This window comes from Nanorana parkeri, unplaced genomic scaffold (assembly GCF_000935625.1).
Source record: "Nanorana parkeri isolate BGI_ZX_2015 unplaced genomic scaffold, ASM93562v1 scaffold15, whole genome shotgun sequence".
Taxonomy (NCBI): Eukaryota; Metazoa; Chordata; class Amphibia; order Anura; family Dicroglossidae; genus Nanorana; species Nanorana parkeri.
This window is the reverse complement of record NW_017306283.1, coordinates 2,261,801-2,280,888: the sequence shown is the minus strand read 5'-3', so window position 1 is coordinate 2,280,888 and position 19,088 is coordinate 2,261,801. Positions and strand designations below refer to the sequence as shown.

The 19,088-nt window shown below is 48.1% G+C and overlaps 1 protein-coding gene across 6 annotated transcripts in view; it reads right to left on the bottom strand.

Annotated features, from left to right (window-relative positions):
• The window catches only part of FAM49B (family with sequence similarity 49 member B), a 136,189-nt gene that overhangs the window by 52,559 nt on the left and 64,542 nt on the right, over nt 1-19,088 (bottom strand). For all 6 annotated transcript variants that reach the window (XM_018558761.1, XM_018558769.1, XM_018558745.1 and 3 more), the window contains exon 2: nt 2,288-2,354. The gene's annotated coding sequence lies outside the window, so the exon portion shown is untranslated. The remainder of the gene's footprint in view (nt 1-2,287; nt 2,355-19,088) is intronic.

Sequence of the window (19,088 nt, the reverse complement as noted above, 5' to 3'; positions counted from 1 at the left end):
GGGATAGATAGGAAGAGAAATGGAGAGGAAGGGGGGGGGGAGAGGAAGAGAGATTGAGAGGAAGTTGTCCTATCCACCCATGTGGCAAGCTGTATGAAACCTGTCTACATGCTTCATACAGAACTCAGATTTAGGGAAGCACAGTGAATATTCTGGCACAGCTCTGGCATCTGCAGGGCACAAGATTATCATTTCACTGGCTGATTTAACTTCTTTCCTAGAATTTCTGTTAAAAGAGCCAAAGAGGGGGTTGCGTTTAAGGAGAACTCTGGCCATGGCCTTTTCACCTTGGACAGAGTGATGAAGGGTTAGACTGCTGTCTGTGACTGCTGTGGGGAGATCTGCCCTCACTTCCGTACCGCTTCATCGAGTGTGTAAGGGTGTCACCAGGACAGGAAGTGACTGGAAGTCTACGGAGCTGTGTCATAGATAAGAATAAAATGTAACAACAAATGTAATACAGTTACACATTTGCTCACGTTTAATAAGCAGAGAGGACAGAGTATGTTACGCTCTTATATACCTGACCTCTGTAATACTGATATACATACATAGAGTACTTTAAAATGAGCAGCTGCTGATAATAAAACCAATTATAACATATCCCTTTCCTCCACGCCATGACAGAGACATAAAAAACATGGAGTCTACAGCAGCCGCCTCCTCCATACTATGCTGGATGACAGCTCAGCTTACACATAGCATGATGGATTTCTGTATAAACCTGAGTTGGCTCCGACACGCTGGGGAGTGGTCACACACAAGAAGAATTCCCGTCCTTTACAGATGCAGGAAAACTATAAAACTCAGAGGATCACCGTGTGATATGAGTGACACTTCCTCAATATGGAACAAGAAGTGGATGCCACAAGAGCCATGTACTTTCACATGCTTGTGCAATGCTAGATGGCGGTTTGTGGGCATCTGGTTCTGTGCTATTTCTTGATTAAAGAGGACCAGTCACATATATAAATATTAAAAGGAGAACTATGAGGTGAGTGCTTTTCACTCACCTCATAGTTCTAGCCGACCTGTGACAATGAGACTGTCACAGGTCGGCTCAGTAGATCGGGAAGTGAGCGAACACATACCGGCGTTCGCTCACCTCTCGATCCTGTCACGGCTCTCTGCTGTGACAGGGGAGGGGCTGGATTCCCCTCTTCCCGCTCCTATCTGCCAGCGCTGACTGGCGGAACGGACGGGGGAGGGGGCGGGTACAGCTGGCTCTGCCTCTAGATAGGCAGAGCCAGCTGTCAGTCACGCAGCTGGGTGGATCCAGGCACAATTGTCGGGATCCGATTCAGCTGCGGCGTCTCAGTATACCGCGAGCTGATTGGCCGGGAGGCCCAGCTCCATGCTCCCTCGTCAAAAGTGTAATGACTCGCAGCCTGGCTTCCTGATACCGAAAGTATCGGGCTCGGCATCGGAGCATTTGGGCGAGTACAAGTACTCGCCCAAATACTCGGCATCTGCACCGATACTAGTATCGGTATCCGTGCATCCCTACCATACACTATCATGGGTCTGGTAATGTCAGGTTTTTTTTTTTTTCTTCCTTCATCGCAAGGAGGAAAAAGCTGCACGGACACAGATGTCCCAATAGTGACATCCGTTCTGATCTGTAGGATCCATGCACGTACCCCCCCTAAACGGGTGGTGTAAAAGGGGCCTGTTTATATCCGGTAACCCCCGGGCTCCAGCAAGGTCCAGAAAAACGGATCAGAGATCCAATTTGTTGGACCTGATCGTGCCAGATCAGGAGTAACCGCAAAGTAAACAGACGCCCGTTTGTTTAGATCCGGCTGCCCATACACTAACATGGGTCCGGTAATCAGTAGATGGGGGGGGAGATGGCGGAACTGCGCGGACACGAATGACACAATGGTGACATCCGTTCCGATCAGGAGGGAATCCGTCCATGGATCCTCTCCTGATGGGAACGTGTGAATGGGGACAGTCTGAATATAGGTTCACTTTAGGACAAAAATACAGCATGACTACCAAGCAATTAGCATTTTTAGCATGACGTCAGTAATAGTAGAGGATTTCTTTCGGCACAACGTTCTTCTAAAAAAACTGCTAAAGATATATTTTTGTTTTGCTTGTTCAGACAGATAATAACATGGAAGCATAAATAGGGATAACACACAGAAGATATAGGGACTAGATCATTCTCCCTGGAAAGGGAACACGGGTCCCAGCTTGCAGCTCTCTTTGGATGAGAGTCACGCTGGAACATTTCTGCATAGAGCAACTGACGTCCCGGGACAGCTGAACAAATATTTACCAGCAGATGAGGCTCTTCAAGTGGTTTGCGGAATCCCCTTTACACCAGATGAGGAGGTGCGGCGGATCTAAAATGAAGCAAAAGGAAAACGCAGGCTGTCAGTCAAGCATGAAGAGGGCACAATATCAGGTATAAAAGGCTGCGGATACAGGCCTGCCATCAGTCATACATTCAGAGCCTGACACACGTCACCCTGTACAGGGCAACAAGACAGGCCATGCATTATACATGAAAGAGGAACTTCACCCACATCTTTGAAATGACAACAAACACACCTTTAGAAATGTTCAGCAATGACATTTTACAGACAGATACTACTAGATAATTGCCAGCTTTGTATTCTTTGCATTCCTTATTTTGCTTGTCCTCCCCAGTCTTCTCACAGTGGTCATTTTTATTAAAGGAAGATTAATATATCTCGCTTTACTTCCTGGAACTCTGGCACATGTGACTAGGACAGGTGACCATGAACATAATCTCAGGGGAGGAAAATGCCTTTCCCTGAGATCACAAATGAGATTTCCCAACAATGCTCTGCTGATGTAACCTTCCCAGGATGCAATGCTTGGGCACAATTATAACACTTGTGCCCAAGAGGACCAGGAAGTGGATGAACTGTATTTGTAAGTAAATAAAAAAAATAAAAAAAACGATTTAATATGAGCGTGCAGAGCTGCATGCTGATGTGATTTTTAGTGAAAGGAGATAAAGGTTCACTTCAAAGTGACATTAAAGGATATTCCCTACCCAACATTAGTGTAAGGACTTCAAATGATGCCTCTTAATCCGATCATCTTCTTCTTTCCAGTAGTTTTCATATATCCCTCCAGCGCTGGTGCGGGTCTCCGATCCAGCGCCGACTCGTCTGTCCTCCTCTTCTCTGATGTCCCACGGTGTCTGTGCGGGTGAACGCTGCTCCATAGACTTACCTTGTGCCTCCCGGCCGAACATCTGAACTGCGCATGCGCCCGCCCCCCAGGATCCTTTGTGGCCACCCGAAACTCTTCAGATGTTCGGATGGGAGCGTGCGGTAAAGACACAGGTAAGTTTAAACCTGTTTCAAAAGGTTTTTTTGTTTTTTTTAAGTTTTTGCATATAGCTACTGCTTGCTAGCAGTAGCTACATGCAAAAACAGTGAGGGTTTAATAACCCTTTAGGAAAAACATGCCACCAAACACCCACAACCCTTCTCATTGCTTCGTTTCAAACCATATATCAGATGCACAAACACGCAAGTGTTGTCAGGAAGGAAGAACAAGGTGTCAAACGTGCAGAGTGATGACATAAATAAAGGTCATTCACACTTCTGGGCTGCTATTTGGTGGGTTTTTCTTGCTTTTCTTTTTGTGTTATTTTTTTTACATGTCCTTTTCTGTATTTAATAGCTAAAAGCGGCTAACAACAGGATTTAGAAAGCGATCGTGGTACAGAACTTGATGCACTTCAGGTTCCATTGACATGCCGGGCTGTGCAGCTGGCACCCTGTAGTGCATGCACTTACAATGCTCCATCAATGCCCAAACTGCCACTGACCCCCATAGGCGATATTTGTTTTGGGGGTTTTAGGTCATTCTCAAGATTTCTAACTGGTCTGGCAGCGACAAGGGTTAAATTGCTTAATAGTTATTTTCATTTTAATTTGTTACTTTGCAGAGACTCACAATGAGGAGAATGTGTAAGACTTTTCACAAGTCATTGGCGGTTGAATACTCTTTCATCGCTGTAGAAAGGGGACTGCCCTGAGGATACACAGAAATCACAGAGAGATTTCAGCAATGAAGTTGAACCAGTTTATGGGCCTCAGCACCCGCCACTCCCCTGGCCTGCGGTGGTGAAATGCGCACTTTAGTAAATGCTTCTGCTCCCTGGTGCAAGATGTTACTTGCTAGGCCTTACCGCCACTTGCACTTTTGTAGCGGAGGTGTGTACATGTAACCTATACAATGTGGAGGTAGAGGAGTCTCATAGAGGGCTGTGTAGTCACTGGACAGTGACCCCAATACAGGGCAGTCTAGTTACTGGACGGTGACCCCTATACAGGGCAGTCTAGTTACTGGACGGTGACCCCTATACAGGGCAGTCTAGTTACTGGACAGTGACCCCTATACAGGGCAGTCTAGTTACTGGACGGTGACCCCTATACAGGGCAGTCTAGTTACTGGACGGTGACCCCTATACAGGGCAGTCTAGTTACTGGACAGTGACCCCTATACAGGGCAGTCTAGTTACTGGACGGTGACCCCTATACAGGGCAGTCTAGTTACTGGACGGTGACCCCTATACAGGGCAGTCTAGTTACTGGACGGTGACCCCTATACAGGGCAGTCTAGTTACTGGACGGTGACCCCTATACAGGGCAGTCTAGTTACTGGACGGTGACCCCTATACAGGGCAGTCTAGTTACTGGACGGTGACCCCTATACAGGGCAGTCTAGTTACTGGACGGTGACCCCTATACAGGGCAGTCTAGTTACTGGACGGTGACCCCTATATACAGGGCAGTCTAGTTACTGGACGGTGACCCCTATATACAGGGCAGTCTAGTTACTGGACGGTGACCCCTATATACAGGGCAGTCTAGTTACTGGACGGTGACCCCTATATACAGGGCAGTCTAGTTACTGGACGGTGACCCCTATATACAGGGCAGTCTAGTTACTGGACGGTGACCCCTATATACAGGGCAGTCTAGTTACTGGACGGTGACCCCTATATACAGGGCAGTCTAGTTACTGGACGGTGACCCCTATATACAGGGCAGTCTAGTTACTGGACGGTGACCCCTATATACAGGGCAGTCTAGTTACTGGACGGTGACCCCTATATACAGGGCAATCTAGTTACTGGACGATGAACCCTATACAGGGCAGTCTAGTTAAGGACGGTGACCCCTTTACACGGAGGTCTAGTATAGAAGAAGTAAATACGTTTTGAAGACTCCAATGGCTTTAGAAGCAGAACAAACACTTGTGACGTTTACATTTATAAACGCAGAGTTGCATCTTAGATCTAAAAAAGGAAGAATTGTGGAAAGAGGACGAGAGGGATCGAGACTCAGAAGAAGCAAAGCCGGGAGCTCAGCACAACGTATTCTCGACATCTAGGAGGAAGTATGAAGTGTAAACGGAAAACATTCATACGGCTCCACGCTAACTTCCTCTAAGAGAATCATAAAGAGGCTTATTGTTCCGAAACCAGAGACAAAGCAAACATAGTACAAGATAAATACGGGAACTCTTTTACTGCAGAGGATTTGTTACATTGACGTGCATTTTATTTCTCCACAGCAGTAAAGTCCAAAATACCCTTTATAACGTGCTGGATTGCACTGCAGCCTGTTGCATTTTCACCCAGCGCACACCGACACAGATGTCTGTGAAGGTTCTCATTCATCCAGGTCATGGTATATGTGTAAACAAATAAACCAAGGCAACTGGACTTGCTGTATTTTCCTTGAAGACATTTGGCTGGTCATCCAACTAGCTCTCTGAATTGAGAAAGCTGGTCGGATGACCAACGAAACGTCTTCAAGAAAAATACAGCAAGTCCAGTTGCTTTGGTTTATTTGTTTTTAATAGATACACCTATGCAGGGCTTTGGTGTGAACTGGGCCTACTGCAAACAATGGATTTCAGGTTGTTATTTCGTTGGGCCTGCGTTAAGCAATGCAGTCCAATGCACTTTGGTTTTAAATTGACTTGAAAACACACAGCTCACCACAATACCACCTTATGGCCACTAGATGGTGCTGAGGAGTACGTTAGTAACGAGATACAATGTTACAATTCAAGAGGCTGCTGTATTGGGAGACTGCAACAGAGCATATATAGAGACTGCAATGAGCATATAAATGTAATAACTGCTATCCCTGTAGTATCAATGGTTACATTTATATGCTCATTTTCTACAGTAGTCTCTTAAAGGAGAACTATGGGGTCACTAAGGGTAACGGGAGGACACAAACTAGCGTCCTCCCTTCACCCAAAGCTCCGTATACCGCGAGCTACAGCTCGCGGTATACTGAGACGCCGCAGCCGGTATGGATCCCGACAATTCTGTCTGGATCCGCCCAGCTGCGTGAGTGACAGCTGGCTCTGCCTATCTAGAGGCAGAGCCAGCTGTACCCGCCCCCTCCCCGGTCCGTTTCGCCAGTCAGCGTTGGAGGATCGGAGCGGGGGGGATCTCTGCAGGGAGCCGTGAGTGACAGTCACGGCTCTCTGCATGGATAGAACGAGAGGTGAGCGAGCGCCGGTATGTGTTCGCTCACTTCCCGATCTACTGAGCCGACCTGTGACAGTTTCATTGTCACAGGTCGGCTCAGATTATGAGGCTGAGTGAAAATCACTAGCCTCATAATTCTCCTTTAAAGAAGAACTCTGAGCCAAAAAAATAATTAACCCTTGCAGTGATGCTACCCCCACACTGCCAGGGGTAAGTGCTCGTTTTGGTCTAGGGAGGAAAATAAAGTTATACTCATATGATCCTCCGGACTGGCTTGCTCTTAGACTGCTCCCTTCTGCCTCCGCTGCATTGGTCTGAGGTCCCTGAGTCATCATGTTCTATACACAGTGTATAGGACGTGAAGACAGCGAGGGACATTCCATCAATGCAGTGCAAGAGGCCACAGGCAGGAGGGAGCGCTGTCCCAGCCAGCCAGCTTGGAGGATCAGGTGAGTATAACTATTCTTTTCCTCCCTAGACCAAAATGAGCACTTACCCCTTGCAGTGCCAGGGTAACTTATTTCCAATGATCCTCAGCTCCATAATGTGGAATGTTCTCCATTCAGTCCCATCTGTATGGCTATACCTACTAAAGAACATTCGACCAGAAGAGAAATTACATTTGTTTTTTTGCCCCACTCTGACAACATCTGGTTAACTTGCACCGGACTAATGTACATGAAGCTTCAGGCCTTGTTCAAACCAGATGCAGTGCGTTCCGGTCCGATTCTGGCCAGAACGCACTACATCGCATTGTGGCCGGCTCACTATGTTGTGGGGCAGGAGGCGGCGTGGCGGTCCATTCAAGTGACTGGCACCGTAGCCACGCCTTCAGGCCGCAACGCGATCGGCGGTTCAGACTGGACCACAGGCATAATGGGGGGGATTTATCAAAACTGGAGCAGACAAAATCTGGAGCAGCTGTGCATGGCAACCAATCAGCTTCTCTCTTTCATTTTCAAACCTTTACTGAACAAAATGAAGAGAGAAGCTGATTGGTTGCCATGGGCAACTGCTCCTGATTTTGTCTGCTCCAGTTTCGATAAATCCGCCCCCCCCCCATTATGCCTGTGGTCCAGTCTGAACAAAATGCTGCAAGCACTGTTTTGTTCGGACCGCACCTGTGGCATAATGTGCCTTGCGCTCCCGTGCAGGCGATTGCATTGCAGCCGTAGGGCGTGGCTACGGTGCCATTCACTTCAATGGACGCCCCCTCCTGCCCCACAACATAGTGAGCCGGCCGCCATGTGATGCAGTGCGTTCTGGCCAGAATCGGGCCGGAACGCACTGCGTCTGGTGTGAACGAGGCCTCTTTGGACGATTTTTAATAACAGACCCCTTTGATGATTTCTCCACCATGCGTTATTTGTAAAATTAACCATTTTTTCACTCCCACATACGGTGCTTTCATTGCCCGGATCAGGTTTATTTACCGCCTGTGTTTATTCTTTCTCGTTTTATTATTGATTTTTTCTGCAATATACAAAAGTCAATTCACAGTTGTTGGGACTCGATGAAACCGCGCTGGATTCTGGCAGGTGATAATATTAAGCTTCTATGAGACATTTATGAGAAGAATATGGAAATCGGAACCTTTTCAGTGCGGAGATAAAATAACATTTCACCGCAAATAGAGGTCTGCGCAGGTACAATAACCATTTCATATACAGAAATACCGATTGTACCCCCCGAGACACCAAACGCCCCGAGACACCAAACGCCCCGAGACACCAAACGCCCCGAGACACCAAACGCCCCGAGATATTCAGATACAAAAATTATAAAAATGTTGATCACATCCTTATCACTACATAAAATAATCATAATTCATACACTGAGGACCCATTTGCACCATGCGAGGTGTTAAGGCGCACTAAATGAAGTAGGGATGCACCAGTTTCGGTATTTCAGTATCAAGTACCTATATTTATTTATTTTTGGTACTCCGATTTTCAGGAAGTCAAGCTGCAGATCATGACCCGTCGCCCGGCTTCCTGATTGCCTGTGAAACTGGTTTTCTATTGAAAGTATACCGGCTTCAGAGACTGCCTGGCTTCCTGACCAATCAGGAAGCCGGGAGGTGAGTCATGAGATGCCGTCTGGCTTCCTGATTGTGATCTTGCACTGGACAGGAAGTTCAGGGATGCTGAGCCAAGAGTGTTGGAGCTGTTCGGAAACATGATGAATAAGTGATGGGCAAAAAATATAAAGAAATACTTTGCTGGGCGATGTATACGTGTTTGATGTATGTGTGTGATTTGATGTGTTTGATGGATTTGTTATTAAAAAAGGTTTGAGAGTTTAATACTACTATACCTAAATGTAATGAATGACTAACGCCAATAATTGGCTATTTAGTATCGGCTTCGAGTGTGACTTCTAATCTCCTTATATGTTCCTGTAATGGGAGAGTTCCTTATTCTGAGGCTTCACATATCATGCAATCAGACAAAAGGGGAAGTCTACCCCTGTAAATGAGGAAGAGCTCGTACAACGCCTTCCTATACAGGCCATGTTATTAGCTTGACCTGCATCCTGTGCTGACAAAAAATAAAAAGCCTCTTCTATCGGAGCACTGAACGCCCAGCACTGAATGCCCAGCACTTGAGGCCGAGTACTGAACGCCCAGCACAGAACGCCCAGCACTGAACGCCCAGCACTGAACGCCCCAGCACTGAACGCCCAGCACTGAACGCCCCAGCACTGAACGCCCAGCACTGAACGCCCCAGCACTGAACGCCCAGCACTGAACGCCCCAGCACTGAACGCCCAGCACTGAACGCCCCAGCACTGAACGCCCAGCACTGAACGCCCCAGCACTGAACGCCCAGCACTGAACGCCCCAGCACTGAACGCCCAGCACTGAACGCCCCAGCACTGAACGCCCAGCACTGAACGCCCCAGCACTGAACGCCCAGCACTGAACGCCCCAGCACTGAACGCCCAGCACTGAACGCCCCAGCACTGAACGCCCAGCACTGAACGCCCCAGCACTGAACGCCCAGCACTGAACGCCCCAGCACTGAACGCCCAGCACTGAACGCCCCAGCACTGAACGCCCAGCACTGAACGCCCCAGCACTGAACGCCCAGCACTGAACGCCCCAGCACTGAACGCCCAGCACTGAACGCCCCAGCACTGAACGCCCAGCACTGAACGCCCCAGCACTGAACGCCCAGCACTGAACGCCCCAGCACTGAACGCCCAGCACTGAACGCCCCAGCACTGAACGCCCAGCACTGAACGCCCCAGCACTGAACGCCCAGCACTGAACGCCCCAGCACTGAACGCCCAGCACTGAACGCCCCAGCACTGAACGCCCAGCACTGAACGCCCCAGCACTGAACGCCCAGCACTGAACGCCCCAGCACTGAACGCCCAGCACTGAACGCCCCAGCACTGAACGCCCAGCACTGAACGCCCCAGCACTGAACGCCCAGCACTGAACGCCCCAGCACTGAACGCCCAGCACTGAACGCCCCAGCACTGAACGCCCAGCACTGGAGGCTGAGCACGGAACGCCCAGCACGGAACGCCCAGCACGGAACGCCCAGCACAGAAAGCCCAGCACTGGAGGCTGAGCACTGTCGGAACGCCCAGCACGGAACGCCCAGCACGGAACGCCCAGCACGGAACGCCCAGCACTGAACGCCCAGCACTGAACGCCCAGCACTGAACGCCCAGCACGGAACGCCCAGCACGGAACGCCCAGCACGGAACGCCCAGCACGGAACGCCCAGCACTGAAAAGCCCAGCACTGAAAAGCCCAGCACTGAAAAGCCCAACACTGAAAAGCCCAACACAGAAAAGCCCAACACTGAAAAGCCCAACACTGAAAAGCCCAACACTGAACGCCCACTGATGAGCAGAATCTCAGCTTGCATCATATACAGCAGAACACTTATATGCAAATAACGGAGTGCAGACAATAATCCATTCATACCACAAACCCAACTTCCACAACAAATTCAGGGAAGTGTCCTAACCCTGCTCATTTCCCATAAGAATATAATGTCTTTTTATATAAACTACAAAACATTCCGCTAACTGGTATTTGCATTTTAACTGACCGCATAACCACAGCACAAGATCAGAAAGACACCCCAAAAACCAAATGCAAAAATGGGGACAGCCATAACACAACATAAATGCCACAGCCGACAAATGATTTATAATATATAGATCGGGGGGGGGGCAATCTCCGGCCCTCCAGCTGTGTTGAAGCTGCAAAACCTATCATGCATCTGCCTCTGAAGTTATGCCTGTGACTGTCAGATTCTTGCAATGCCTCATGGGACATGTAGTTGCACCACAGCTGGAGGGGCGGAGTTTGCCCACCTCTGATATAGATGAACAAATTATTCTGCCGGCCTTGCTTAATGGGTATCTCTGGTCAAAAACTGAAAATAGAAATTAGGGATGCACCGATACTGGCATTTTGGTGATATTTTTTTTCAGTACTCGCCGATATCGAATACCGAGTAGCGGAAGTCCCAATGAGGAAGCCAGGCGGCGTGTAATGACTCGCCACCCGTCTTCCCGATAAGCACGGAAGCTGTCTCATGCGTCTGGTCACTAAGGGCCATGTTACAAGTGGGATGCTGTCGCTGGTGAGATGTCTGCAGGGCAAAAACAGGGAAGTGAAATATTTATCTACTTCCACGTCTCACTTCCTCGTCTGTTGGAAAAGCAAGATGTCACTTCCAGACTGGCGACATCCTGCGGCGCTTCCATAAACGAGGAAGTGACACGCGGAAGTAGGTTGTCTGTCGGACAGCAACAGGCATAGACCCAATTCCCTGATTTGTTCGCCCTCTGCTCCTGCAACTGACTCATAGCCTCACCCAGAAGTGTGCACAGAGCTTCAGTTCAACTCGCATCCAGTCTGTTGCAGGGAACATGGCGGCCTTCATGCTCACTGCAGTAGGAGTCTTGTATTTGGTGAACATCTAAAGGGAACCTGAAGGTGAATCACGCAGCTGGGCGGATCCCGTCATAATTGTCGGGATCCGCTTCAGCTGCGGCGTCTCAGTATACCGCGAGCAGCAGCCTAGGGTGATGGGAGGACGCTAGTTTGTGTCCTCCCGTTACCCTAAGCCTTAACCCCATAGTTCTCTTTTAACACTGGGGCTTATCATGTGATTTTAGATCTGGCTCCTAGATCGGTCCCTTCAGCCCGTCTGCTCCTCGCCGTCCTCACGTCCTGTACACAGTACTGGATGTCATGACTCACTGGACCTTAGACGGCCGGAGTGGAGGGAGAGAGGCTGAAAGGAGCGTACTAGGAACCAGCCGGGATCGTGGTTCAGGTGAGTGTCTCTGTTATTTTAGCTCCCTAGACAAGACAAGCACTTAACCCTTACAGGGTGGGGGCCGTCCTACTGGAAGGGTTAAGAATGTATATGTTCCGAGTTCTTCTTGAAGTCAAACTTTGAAAGACTCAGACGGGAATCCAAGAATGGCCTTTTTCAAAATCTACAAAGCAGAAGCAGGCGAGGATCAGTTCCTAAAATACAGGCAATTTATAGAGCTCAACCTAAAGTAAAACTGGAGTTCCCATTTCTATATAAATATAATGAGACATCTCAATTACACTTTTCAAAACATAAAACAGAAACATTGAACGCTCCAGACAACAGCATCTAGTAGTAAAGCTGCTACAGATGGCAAAGGAACCGGGAGCCCCCCCATCTATCCCAAATCTCTATGCCTGAATGGTCCTTTCAGGTTTATAAACGGATATTAAAAAGGGACACTCCATTTAAACCAGGGGTGGGCAAACTCTGGCCCTCTAGAAGTGTTTAAATACGCATCCCATCATTCATCTGCCTCCGGGAGTCATGTCTGTGGCTGTTAGTGTCTTGCAATGCCTCATGGGATTTGTAGTGGCACCACAGCTGGAGGGCCGGAGTTTGCCCACCTCTGATACAGACAAATATTTTGCATAAAGACCGAGTCTGAATGTTTATAATACTTTCCAATTGTTCATCTACAGGAGGCCAACACACTGAACGCCTGTAGTCGCCAGAATCCTCTTTTTTTCTTTGAACAGCCATGCACCTAAACTTGTGAAAACGCAGGCCCTATATTCCTTAATTCTGAGCACCGTCCTCTCACTGAGCTGCCAATTGCTCCATTAATCTGCGGGAGTCCTGACCCTGTGTAAGCTTCGAGTCAGTCTGTGTCAGAGCTTACACAATGTTAATGGCTTCCTCCCCAATCAGCAAAGTGATTGGCTGCCCAGGCCCTAGCACTGCATCCTGTGAGGAAGGGGTGGTGGTCTTAAGCTCCCCCATACTTGGAAATACTGGGTGTTTCACGTGGTCCCCAAAGGCACACATAGTGGCAGTGGCGTACCGAGGCCAGGTGTCACCCGGAGCGGAGACCGGGTGACACTCCGTCGTGACATCATCGCGCATGTACGGTCATCTAAGTGTCGCCTGCCGGCGGCCATCTTGGTGATGGACGACGGCAGAGAGAGGAGCGGATGTTCATCCAGCGGGTCCCCTCCTCTCTCCTGACACTGTCGGGCTCTCGGTCCATGACTGAGTGCCCGACTTTTTATAGAGGGCGACACCAAAATGACTAGTCATTTTTGTGTCACCCCTCCAATAGTGTCAACCGGGGCGGGCCGCACCCCCCTTGTAACGCCCCTGGGCAGTGGAATACAAGTTGGTGAAGGGGTTGGGCAAAGTGACCGACTCTCTAACCTTTCCCTGAACTTCAAGCCCATTTCCACCTTTGTAAGTGATGAGCATTTATTGTGGTAATGTAGAGGCGCAGTGATGGCGCATACGATGTCTCATGACCAGTGATGGCGCATGCGATGTCTCATGACCAGTGATGGCGCATGCGATGTCTCATGACCAGTGATGGCGTATACGATGTCTCATGACCAGTGATGGCGTATACGATGTCTCATGATACGATGTCTCATGACCAGTGATGGCGTATACGATGTCTCATGACCAGTGATGGCGTATACGATGTCTCATGACCAGTGATGGCGTATACGATGTCTCATGACCAGTGATGGCGTATACGATGTCTCATGACCAGTGATGACATATACAATGTCTCATGACCAGTGATGACATATACAATGTCTCATGACCAGTGATGATGTATATGATGTCTCATGACCAGTGATGATGTATTACGATGTCTCATGACCAGTGATGATGTATATGATGTCTCATGGCTCACGTTGCTGGCTTTCTTCATTTTTTATGGACTTTTTACTAGGCCGCAGTCCTACAAACTGATCATTTTCTCCACAGGAATCTCAGTCTAACACTGGGGTTGGATTCTCTTGCACATAATGTAAAGCAGCTGACCAGCTTCCCTGTGAATCATTGTAACAAGATCACTGCACACCAGCTCGGCCTCTCCAGGTCACAATACACTGGACAAAAAAAAGTAAGTTTCTGTGTTCATATACAGCAACTGCATATGCCTGCTTAACATACTCTGCGTACATGCTGGCATATGTTTTTTTTAGGTGGAACTGGGCTGTAAAGCAGAACTATGGCTCCCCATTAAAAACATGTGTGTGCTGCACTCTTCTCTTATTTACACTGAGCGTTTTTTCGACCCGAAAAAACGCTTTTAAAAAAAACCCCATTCATTTCTATGGTCATGTTCACATCTGCGTGTTTTGTCACTTGTAGCAAAACGCCCGTCACTTGAAGAAAGTATATGAGCTTCTTTTTGGCAGATTCTGTGCTTCTTGGCGCCATAGATTTTAATGGAACTGCTCAAAAATGCGTGTTTGCTGCACATAAAAAGCACAAAGATGTGAAAGAAGGTTCTGCACAAAACACGCGTTTTTACACATAAAGACGCTGTCCCTCAGGTGAGAATGAGGACCAAGTCCCCCCAACAAGTCCTACAAATACCTATTGATGCTGCCAGAAAAGACCTCCCAATGCCTCTTCCTGTCATGCTATGGCAACTATGCTGCACTACTCCTGAATCCCGAGCATAGTTGCCCCTCTCATGTAGGCTGTGTCTGCTTGTACTACAGTGGGAGGAGAAGATGTTTTAAGGGGCATAGCTATCAGCATTGTCACCACTGATTCACAAGCCTTTACACACATTCTATCCAGTGAACGTCTCCTCTCGGTGAACTATAGACCCTGCAAGGATTTCCACAAACTTTTTTGCAGATTTATAGTTTTCTCTATCCTGAAGAAATAGCTGCCGGTTTCATAATTTCCTTTTTTCAGACCAATTTCTGAATGGGTAGGAGGGAGGAGGGGGGTGGTCAGCCTTTATTACAACCACCTGAGCAATTTCAGCATTGTAAAGAGAAAAGTTGTGGTGTCTGCAACCCTTAAGGTGAAGATAAGACTAAGAAATGAAGCCGCTATTACAAGGGATGTCTGGGGTTTTTTTTTTAACTGGTAGTCCAGTGCAGACAGGAAATGAGATTTCTGGAGTACGTACAACATGCCCCTGGGTTGTAATATTGGAAGAAGGGGCATTTGGATTTCTGACAATTTTGGAAAATTACAGTGACTGCAGATTAAAATGGAAAGGTCATTTTTAATAACATTAAAATTACAAAATGGCTTGAGGAGCAATTAAATACATCATATCAATTTTCCTTCAGCAAAAAAGGAATGTATCTTTAAAGGTGAAATATGATCTAAGCATATGTTGTCCAACTGCAAGAGCCATATGAAGTCATCCTTCACGGCTGCTAATCTTTTTATTAAAAGAATTAAGCAACGTTTATATAAAAGTAACAAAACATAAACATAATATTAACTGAACAGAAATCAAACTATAAATATAAAATACACCACAAAGTTATATACATATATACAGACAGGCAATAAAGCCTCATTGCTGTATAAACAGCCTCAAGCTTAAAGATCCACCAACTATTTACATGAAGCAGCAGAGAAGGCCTAAGAGGCACAACCCGTCACCTATGCACGCAGCCATTTTTCAAAAACAAAAATAGGAAAAATCTAGGGTGATAAGAGAGAGACTCCTGCGGGTCAGGGAGGCTTATACCCCCCCACGCCTTCAACCAAGCCCACGTTCTGACTCACTGCGGTGTTTCAAATTGCCCCCAACATAGAGCTTCCCGTGAAAGCACATTCAGGCTAGATCCCTGGATCCATATTGAGCAATGCTACCCTTCCCTCAAAATTGGGCCTGGGCAATCCCTTAAGGCCAGTGGGTCATGAAAGGCTTCGCTCAAGATCCGGCTCATAAGGACTTTCCTCGGAGCAGACTTGAGATCTTCAGCCGACAATCGCCACTGCCGCAATAATTTCAGGCACGGCACAACATAGGCTGGGAGCTGACCACGATGACCCCTAAGACTCTTCACTTGGCCACCTTCTTCCCAAAGTCGCAGAAAAGGCCTAAACCAAGATCTAAAAATGCCTGCCCATCCAGGAGGTTCCGCTGCAAGCATATTACCAATATTAAACTTGAGAAACAGCAGGGAAAAGAAAAGAACCGGATTGACCATACCTAGGCCACCCTCTCTCCTGGACAGATAGGTGACATTCCTCTTGATGGGGTTTAGCCTGTTCCCCCACAACATCTGGAAGAACACACTATAGACCCTGGCATAGAGAGGCACTGGCACGATGCAGACAAAGCTGACATACAAAAAGATTGGAATCAGGTACGTTTTTATCAGGTCAACCCGTTCCCTCAGAGATAACTTCCATCTCTTCCAGTTGGCCACCCTAGCATTGGCAATTGCCAGCCTGCCTTCCCAGTTTTTGAGGCCATAATCGCCAGGTCCAAATTCAATGCCAAGTATCTTAATTTTGTCCTGGGGCACCGGAAAGGCGTCCGGGAGATCAAACTCTTCACCTTCCTTTCCCATCCAGAAAACCTCACTCTTTTCCTGGTTGACTTTGGAGCCTGATGCTTCGGAGTACCGTGACACCAGAGAGACCACCTCCTCCGCTTCATCCGTCCCAGTGATAATCACAGACACATCATCCGCATAGGCCACAACCCTCAAAGGTGGCTCACGTGGAAGCCCCACTGGTACCCCACAAAACGTACCGCTCTCTAGCCTCCTTATAAAGGTGTCGATTGCAAACACCTACAGCAGGGGACTCAGCGGGCAACCCTGGCGCACCCCTGAGCCAACCTCGAAGGGCTGCCCAACCATTTTACAAGAGGGAAGCTCTCAGCCCTCTTGTACAAGACTTTTAACCAATCAACAAAACCACCCGAAAGACCGTACTTACTAAGGAGCAACCACAGGTACTCATGGTTGACACGATCAAAGGCCTTTGCCTGATCCAACGCCAGCAAATACTTTCCCCAGCCAGCAGCCCTGCACCGATCCAGGGCCTCCGGGACAGCTAAAACCGCTGTGAAGGTGCTCCTACCCCGGATTGAACAGTGCTGCTGGCGAGAAAGCAAAGACTCTGCTACTGACGATAAGCGCCAAAAAAAAATCTTCGACAGCACCTTTCTAGCGACATTGAGAATGCTGATGGGGCGCCAGTTCTCAATCATCAAAGGATCTTTACCCTTTGACAGAAGAATCACAGCTGGCCTCCTCATGGAGGGGGGAAGCACCCCCTCAGTAAGGCAACTATTAAAAACCTCCACCAAATGTGGGGACAAGATAGACCTGAAGGCCTTGTAAAACTCAGCCGTCAAGCCATCAGGGCCAGGTGACTTTTTGACAGCTAGCTGTGCAATTGCTCTTGTCACCTCATCAACTGTGATCTCCTCTGACAAATTCATCAAGGGAACATCCTCATCCTTTAGACCTGGTGTAGCGTCCAAAAAGCTTTCCATCTTGTCCCGGTCAAGCGCTTTCCTCCCAAGAAGGTCAGCGTAAAAGGACCTTACGACCTCCAGGATCCCTGACCCGGACTTTCAAGGAGCCTGTACTATCCTTAAGGCCAATGATCGTCTTAACAGCTATACCCCGTTTGCAGAAAACTCCACTGCCTGCACTGCCGGGGGGTGAGAAAGCAGAGCTCTCCTTCAAAAAAAAAACCTATCTATCCTACTCCGACTATTACCTTGATGAAAAGTGAACCCTGTGTCGTCCGGGAGGTGCTTAATGTGCACATCCACAAGACCAGCATCCCTGACCACTCTATTTTAAAAAAAGCTATCAAAATCCAGCCTGTTCCTGAGGCCCCTCCTGTCCTTGAGCCTAGTCACAGTATTAAGGTCGCCTCCAAAGACTACAGGTCTGGATGTAAAAAGAAATGGCTTGATCCTTGTAAAAAGTCTGCGGTCCATATACATTAATCAGGCGCAGGTCATGCCCTCCCACAAGGACGTCTAAGACCATGCATCTCCCAATCAATAACCCGCCAGACAGGGAGTGCGGTAGGACTCTGCTGTATGTTTATGAAAACACAGGGGGGAAATGTATCAAAACTGGAGCAGGCACAATCTGGAGCAGTTGCCCATTGCCCAGGGTAACCAATCAACTTCTCTACAGTTTGTCCAATTAAGCTTTTAAAATGAAAGAGAGAAGCTGATTGGGTTACTACGGGCAGTGCAACTGCTCCACATTATGTCTGCTTCAGTTTTGATAAATCCCCCTCACAGAGCATACTAGCACACACAAGGGTGGCTCTCTAGGACCCTGCAAGGGAAAGGAATCACCCTAAAACAGGATATCAGGACCAGTGCTCAGGGGAGCAGCTGATTCTGCAGGAAACTAAAACTATTAAACATCACAGAACGGCATCCATTGTAAGTGATTTCATCAGCATTTCAAATAGATTTGATTTAATAACACTTTAATCAAGCGAGCGCGGTGTGCTATGTTCACATGGGCACAGACAGCTGCAATAGGAAATGTCCATACGGCTCTGGATTGGGTTCCACCAAACCTTTAAAAAGATCGCCAGTGGATGAGGAGTGCGATGGCTGCCGGGGAGCAAATCCAAGAACTGGCCAGTGGGGCCCAGATGCTGAAGGCCGCATTCTACTAGGTCCCTGTCTGTATTGCACCATCCATCAGGCCTGGCATGTGGAAAGGAACTTGATGGACCCAACGTTCCTTTCTAAAGACCACATGTGCAAGACCTTCAACACAAGGGGGGCTAAAGCTTCCGCCATGGACATAACTCACACCGAGTCCTCAGCTGCTCAATAATCCATTTCGCTTGTTTCCAATCAACGCTTACTGTTGCAGATCAGCAGTTGATGGCGGCCCTCGCAGCATGATGAAGCCACCTTATGAATAGAGATCGCTGAGAAGTATTTGCACCCTATTGGTAACACTTTAAGCGCTTGAACATTCTTGCTTTGAAGGAGATGGATATCGCGAAGGAAGACTGGGGGGGTCCTCATCCGATTGGCTGCTTCTGATGAGATACGGCGATTCGTTACCGCGGTCTCTGGCGTTTAATTAGCCTGCTCATTGGGGAGTTCATCCCACTACTGCTAAGCGCTGTGTGTTCATTAAAGCAGACTTCAAGGCAATCTAGGGTAATCAGCGATGTAAAATTAAATAGATGCATGCATTAATTTGTTCTTTCAAGCATTAGGACAATTCAGGTAGATGCTTTGAAGTCGCAGCCACGGCGTGATGTGACCAGACTTTGTATACGGAGAATGG